The sequence below is a fragment of the Homarus americanus genome, unplaced genomic scaffold, assembly GCF_018991925.1.
Source record: "Homarus americanus isolate GMGI-L3 unplaced genomic scaffold, GMGI_Hamer_2.0 scaffold4550, whole genome shotgun sequence".
Taxonomy (NCBI): domain Eukaryota; kingdom Metazoa; phylum Arthropoda; class Malacostraca; order Decapoda; family Nephropidae; genus Homarus; species Homarus americanus.
The window spans coordinates 1-8,006 of NW_024713976.1; the positions used below are offsets into that span (position 1 = coordinate 1).

Sequence of the window (8,006 nt, forward strand, 5' to 3'; positions counted from 1 at the left end):
TGTTATAGTTCACACACACATGTACAGGGTGTCTTATAGTTCACACACACATGTACAAGGTGTGTTATAGTTCACACACACATGTACAGGGTGTGTTATAGTTCACACACACATGTACAGGGTGTCTTATAGTTCACACACACATGTACAGGGTGTGTTATAGTTCACACACTCATGTACAGGGTGTCTTATAGTTCACACACACATGTACAAGGTGTGTTATAGTTCACACACACATGTACAGGGTGTGTTATAGTTCACACACATGTACAGGGGTGTGTTATAGTTCACACACACATGTACAGGGTGTGTTATAGTTCACACACACATGTACAGGGTGTGTTATAGTTCACACACACATGTACAGGGTGTGTTATAGTTCACACACACATGTACAGGGTGTGTTATAGTTCACACACACATGTACAGGGTGTGTTATAGTTCACACACACATGTACAGGGTGTGTTATAGTTCACACACACATGTACAGGGTGTCTTATAGTTCACACACACATGTACAGGGTGTCTTTATAGTTCACACTCATGTACAGAGTGTCTTATAGATTCACACACACATGTACAGAGGTGTCTTATAGTTCACACACACATGTACAGGGTGTCTTATAGTTCACACACACATGTACAGGGTGTCTTATAGTTCACACACACATGTACAGGGTGTCTCATAGTTCACACACACATGTACAAGGTGTCTCATAGTTCACACACACATGTACAGGGTGTCTTATAGTTCACACACACATGTACAGGGTGTCTTATAGTTCACACACACATGTACATGGTGTCTTATAGTTCACACACACATGTACATGGTGTCTTATAGTTCACACACACATGTACAGGGTGTCTTATAGTTCACACACACATGTACAGGGTGTCTTATAGTTCACACACACATGTACAGGGTGTCTTATAGTTCACACACACATGTACAGGGTGTCTTATAGTTCACACACACATGTACAGGGTGTCTCATAGTTCACACACACATGTACAGGGTGTCTTATAGTTCACACACACATGTACAGGGTGTCTTATAGTTCACACACACATGTACAGGGTGTCTTATAGTTCACCTCACACACACCACACACACACATGTACAGGTGCATAGTTCACACACACACACATGTACAGGGTCTCATAGTTCACACACACATGTACAGGGTGTCTTATGGTCCCCACACACATGTACAGGGTGTGTTATAATTCACACACATGTACAGGTGTGTTATAGTTCACTCTCACACACATGTACAGGTGTCTCATAGTTCACACACACATGTACAGGGTGTCTCATAGTTCACCCTCACACACACACACACACATGTACAGGGTCTCATAGTTCACACACACACATGTACAGGGTGTCTCATGACCTCATTATTGACTATAAAAAATCCCACATGTAACTTGTTGTACAAATCGCTAAAGTCAACAGCAAAAATCACCACAATTTGTCTTTTTATTCAGTAAGATACAATGTTGATTTACACTTGTTTAAACTATCAAACTTACACACCAAAAAAAACCCCAAACTCAAATAAGGGTAAAATAAAATAATAAATTAAACTTACCTAAACATTTATTGTGTTTTATAAAGAATGAAATAAATGATTACAGGGTTTAACATTGGTTTACTTTAGGTTTATCTTGGTAATGTAAACAAGCTGTTCTCACAAGATGTGTTCTCATAGCGGTGAAGATGCGTGGAATAATGAGAAACAGCAGAGTGAAAATACAGGGGTTGTAATCAGTGCTGAGTACATTGAGATGAACCAGTACTGAGTAAGTCTGAATGTACCCAGAACTGAGTACAACAGGATATACCAATGCTAAGTGTGTCAAGATGTACCAGTACGCTGCGATATACCCAGAGGTTGAGTACATCGATAACCTAACCTATTAAAGACTAATAAACCTTCCATGTGATAAATTAATACATAAATTTAATATATTAACCAAAATAATGTAAAAGTCTTCAATGACAAATGCATAAACAGATGTGGTATTTGACCCCCTTAACCAATAGCTCTGTGGTACATCTTAACAGCCTCCTCCTCCTCCCCTTGATAGTGTGGTAGTGGAGGTTGATAGAAAGTCTTGGAGTAGGGGTAGGGGGAGGGGTAGGGGGAGGGGTAGGGGGAGGGGAGGACTCAGCTGGTACACAGACAGACACACACACAACCCTGACCGTGCAATAGATAACGCTCCAAGAGATTCACATATTTCTACACTTACGGTAAGAGACCCATCGACTCTAGCCCTAGTGTAAGTCTTCCCCAACGAAATAAAAAATAATTGGAACAGGTAATAAACGTTATATCTGATGGATCGTAAACACTAAGGCTCTAATAATCGCACTCTGAGGGGTAGGGTGGTGGAGGAACGTCATACGAGGCTCAGTCATTCCTAACCTAGCCTACGGTAAAATATAAACTCCGGTACTACCGCGCGTTCGTCGAGTCCGGCCGACCGCCTCTATCCTAAAACGACGTTCCCTCCAACGACCGGGCCGACCTCACGCACCGGCGACGAATGCACGACCACGAAAAAGTAAACAAATAATAACTTAACCCTAAAGGAATCTTCCCCAAATACTCCATAATAAAAAAAAGCTTAGACCAACACTATAAGCTGCTCGCGGCAAGATCTTCTCAACTCAATATACTTAAACCGACTGACAAGTGTTCCTATGTACTGTACAATATATACTATATATATCTACCTTAACTTGATTAATTCTGTTGAGGTGTTTCCTTCCCCAGGTCTATAGGTGAAGGCAAGATCGACGACTAATCACCGTAGCTGCGGTCTGGTTTTGTTAATAAGGTGATTCGTACTGTCTCTAATTACATGTACTGTAGTTGATGTATTTAGAGTTGGTGTTTAGGTCATTGAAGTTGAATTAGTCTTATCCCTTAATCAGCGACCGAGGATCACCCCCCCCCCCTACCAGATACAGTAATTGGGATGTGGTTAATGGGAAAATTCTCGCTGATTTGGCCGCTGTTTAAGGGTCAAGTATTTGTGAAGAGATGTGCAAGCTGGTTGTTACCGGGCCAGGTCGAGTGTGTTGTACCACCGGGCCAGGTCAAGTGTGTGTCTTACCACTAAGCCGGGTCGAGTGTGTTGTATCACCAGGCCAGGTCGAGCCAGGTCAAGTGTGGCATTAATGAGCCTAATATAGACTTCAGGTTAGATTACGTGCCTCTGTTACTGGAGCCTCGACCGTAGTTCTCACTCGACCCCATCGAGGGCGACTCACGACGTCAAGCGCTGCACTACTCGATGCATAATGAAAAATGGCGTCGATCATCACGACAGAAATCCTTACAAACTGTTTAGCGTCGCGCGCCGAGACGAGAGCCGTCAAGCGCGAGAAATGAGACGATAGCAAGCGGGCGCGCGACACGAAGAGAAGGACAAATATATACCTCACACCCCCAGAGGACAAACTTACGGTCCATCGGGCGTTGGCGATAATCACGCCCATTACTGCTACAACTTCCGTTCCCATCTACGCCGACCGGACGACACCCGGAGGGCGATCGGGTGTAGCGGCGGCAGGCACTTGTGACCCCGGACACGAACGACGAAAGACAAAATATTCCTCCCGAGCGCGACGGTTCCCTCCGGCCCGAGGACCCCAGACCACCGCCCCTCGAGTCGGTGCCCCAACCCGCGGGCATCGGCCGTTTATCCTCGGCAACGTTATTCTCTATCATTATGCTTACGACTAATGGTAAATTCACTACAGTATGGGGGTGACTCTCTGGTGGTGATAATACTACAGCCTTTGTTAATGTACTTGTTTAATACTGGTGTGTGTGTGTGTGTGTGTGTGTGTGTGTGTGTGTGTGTGTGTTTTATCACCTTATCACCAACACTACCAGAGACCGGACCTCCATTATTCTCGTCCCATTAATCCCAAAACCCGATTAAAAAAAAAAAACGCTAAATCCCTACGTGAAAAGGGCGATGTTTATGCACAAGTGGTAATAAATGACCAATACCATTAGGGTCTAAGGCTAGGAGGGGGGGTGGGGGGGTGGGGGGTTATTAGCGCTAAAATTCTCTATCCGACAACAATCACCTCAGGCACTTCCACGATGCTAATATGTATATACGCTTAAATTAAGCTAAAATTGATCCACCGATTATGTGATATTGTCCGTTAATTCACCCCATATACTAGATCCTCTACAGCGTTGGTCTATCTCTGTTCAGGGGAGAGGAAGCCCGACGCGGAGCTACGAAACGTTGACGTAGTTTTTGTTTCTTTGTGGAGGTGTCTTATGGGGTGTTGAGGTGGGGGGACAACGTGTTATGCGACGTACCCTCCCGCCCCACGGCTAGGATTTGATCGTTTAATGGTCTGCGTCGCGGCTCCCGGTTAAGTCGTTACCGCTTTCTTGAACGACGGCGAACTACCCGGTAAACAACGATACGCCTTTTTCACATAACCTCCACCCATCATCTAGCCTTTTAAAAAACAAAATGGGTCACAAATTAACCCATATACTACCCATAATTTGCCCACACTGCTTTTTCCGAGTGATCGTTGGTTAATCCAAAGTGAGATTCTGACAGACAGACAAGACAGTATACATCACATCTAACCTTCACGTTTTACCGCCATCGGCACCCATATCACCAACCCCCTAATGCATCACTGCGAGCAATTTACGCACATATCCCTGTGAGCGCGAGTAAATAAAGTAATAACAGCGCCCATAAGCGAGATACTACACACCGTCGACCAGACTACCCGGTAAACGTGCATAGCGGCGAACGACCGAATAGAGGAACGATCTTTACGTCACACGAGCCTATGAGGGCCGAGGTTACGACGAGATCCGCCGTACCCTTAACACGCCCCCTCCCCCCCCCCATACTCCCAGAGAGCTATGGGGTCACTCGGGAAAGTACCCTATACCCACACGCTGTCTCGGAATAGGTCCATCTTGTACCCCACCAATGCCCACAGCACGTTCTTGCGGCAACACCATTTCCCTATCCCATCTAGCTGTGAGCGGACCATCGATCACTGACACACAAATGTACATATATGAAGCTGCAATTAAACCGATATTTGACAGAATTAAAAAAACAAAAAACAATTACATCTTCGAATAAACAACGAGAGGACGTGAACGAACGATTACGGCGACTGTAAACACCAGTGTCGTTACTATCAGGTCGTTATACAATTCATTTGATAATTTCCGACCCTAATTACTCTCTCGATATGGTCGTTATGAGATAAGGTTAACGACCCTCCAGTAATTTGGCTTCTAATCACCTTAATGATGGTGTTTAAATGTAATTAGTCAAGTTAATTGCCTATGTAACCTTTAATTACCCTCTTAAGCTCATTAGTGACATTCTTATGGTTAATTACCCAATTCTATAGTCTAATCAAACATAGAACTAATTAATGAACACCTGTACATCATTACTGGTACAATAACAATTACTTTCCACAGGTTGAGGATCTAAGACCACTAATTAAAACACTTCAGCTAATTACAGTAAGAATAACATCAATATTCTCATAGGTTAAGCCCCAAAGACCGCTAATTACCAGGGCACAGAATCGCTCGTTACTACACCCAAATGTCTCTCAGTACCACCTCGTTATTGACGTCCTCTCGTTTACCAAAATAAACTCCCAGGATTAGTGACAATTAAACTGTACAGGTATTAATCTTCGTATATATATATATATTATAATAAATCTTAAGGCATTATTGTTAGGTTATTTTAGCTGGGGGTATAATTATTGTGTGATACCTTGAGAGAGAGTCTTTCAGTTCTGAGATAACAAACATATTCTTAGCTGCAACAATAAGCTATACAGTCGATTTTAGCTGCAGCACAAGTAAATGATGTTGCACTAGGAAAAATACTATAATATTTAGCTGCAGTTATCACAAAGGTTAATTTCATTGTTACACATATTAAGTCAATTTAGGCTGCAATAACAAGAGGGAGGGAGGGAGGGAGGGAGGAAGGGAGGAAGGAAGGAAGGAAGGAAGGAAGGAAGGAAGGAAGGGAGGGAGGGAGGGAGGGAGGAAGAAAATCTTACATAAACTAAACCTAAACATAACTAGACAATCTACATCACTAACTCAAGAGCTCCCTTGTACCGAAATCCTTGTCCCACTGAACTGAGGAAAGTCATACAGACAGACAGATAACCTCCCGAGTGCTTTAACCAATAATAATAATAAACCTCGCACTCGTTGTTGAGTAAGAATGACACCCCGAGGCTTACGTCCACCTGCGTCATGGGGTAGCCCGGGGGTCCACACAGACATCGACACGGTTTCTCGACCAATTGCGGCTTGTGAAATTTGCATCCATTTCAAGAAGAATTTGATTGCCCATGTGATGCCCAATGCTGGTGTGAGTGTCGGATAGCGCCGTACGGTACAGTGTCGTAGGGCATAGCGTCGGGTAGCGCCATACGGCAGACCATCGTGCTAAACACAGCTTACGTCTTGGTAAGTTTGCCAGCACGTCGTAGGAGAAATAATATGAATCCTGGTGTGAGATGCTTGGGGTAATACTGTGTGAAGAGGTGGTTACTGGAAGAGACTGGTAGTGGTGATGCTTGTAAGGACTGGATAACTGTGTGTCGGGAGAAATAACCGTGTGTCGACCAGTTAAAAAAAGTGACTGGACCTCTACGTGTTGAAAGTAACTGGGGGGCAATCCGCGACAGAAAGATCGACAAATCAACAAGATAGACAAAAAAAATAAAGAAATACAACTAGCACACTGGTTCATTAGGGTTCTGAGCGCCTAATTGCCTTGTTCCATAGGGGTGATTCTTCTCTATCTCTCTGTCAGTATCTTGTTGTCTTCTTCGATACAGCAGCGGTGACATCTATAGGCAGTGCAGGAACCTAGAAGGAGAGAAATTGCATAAGTTTAGCCTCTTGAGTATGATGCCTAACCACTGAGTACGATGTCAAACCCCATGAGTAAAATATATCAATCCAGTGAGTTATATAGTTAAATTTCTTGAGTACAATGATTTAACCCCTTGAATACAATGACTTAACCCCTTGAGTACAATAATTTCACCCCTTCAGTACAATGACTGAGTGATTCATTGTGGTAATTACACCCTGACGACCCAATATCTTAAGGTCACATATCACAGAATTAAAAATAAACCTTAATATACTATAATAAAACCAGGTGGGAAAAACTAAACCAATTAATGGAGAATTTTCGTAAACATCGTAAGTTAATGGACGATATCTTACTACCTCCCCCCTAGACCCCACACCACCACCCCCCTAGAGCTCGTTACAATGACCGACCTTATAATTTACATCCTCGACGACGTCCCTCACTCCGTCGACTGTTGTTGTATCTCGATCTTTTCCACCGTCATGTCGGGGTTCATACTAGTTGCCTCCTGTATGGCATCGGCCAGAGCTCGGTCGTGGTCTATGGGGTCTCCGTCGCTCTGAATAGTGATCTTCTGCTCGACGCGCGTCTCCAGTACCCCGTCCTTCTCCGTCTTGTACTGCGGAGAGGGTATTGAGAGGGGGGCGTTGAGTTTGTTTAGGGTATGGGGTGGGTTTTGATAACAGGTATTTTTTTTATTTCAGCCGATTCCGCCCTCTCTCTCACCTCTCACCTCTCTCTCTCTCTCTCTCTCTCTCTCTCTCTCTCTCTCTCTCTCAACATTTCGCTTTTTGCCTCATTTCCTCCAGCAGCAAGGGAGGAATGCCTCAATACACACACATTAAGTAAAAGAAACGCTCTGGCATTGGGACTGGCCATTGCTTAAGGCCAATAACATAAACAAGTGTGTGTGTGTGTGTGTGTGTGTGTGTGTGTGTGTGTGTGTGTGTGTGTGGCCTTGTCCTATCCCTAAACGATATTAATATACAACAAATCTCAATATGTATTGCTCGGCTAAAACTAACACAAAAACCATCGAGCAAACAACTGAGGTTCT

The 8,006-nt window shown here is 43.8% G+C and overlaps 1 long non-coding RNA gene across 1 annotated transcript; it reads right to left on the reverse strand.

The window, feature by feature from the left end:
* Positions 1-6,082: 6,082 nt before the first annotated feature.
* Positions 6,083-7,644, reverse strand: LOC121875297. The gene is made up of 2 exons (XR_006090578.1): positions 7,360-7,644; positions 6,083-6,936 (listed from the first exon to the last, which is right to left on the reverse strand). It is a non-coding gene; the product is annotated as an uncharacterized LOC121875297 (long non-coding RNA).
* Positions 7,645-8,006: the final 362 nt, after the last annotated feature.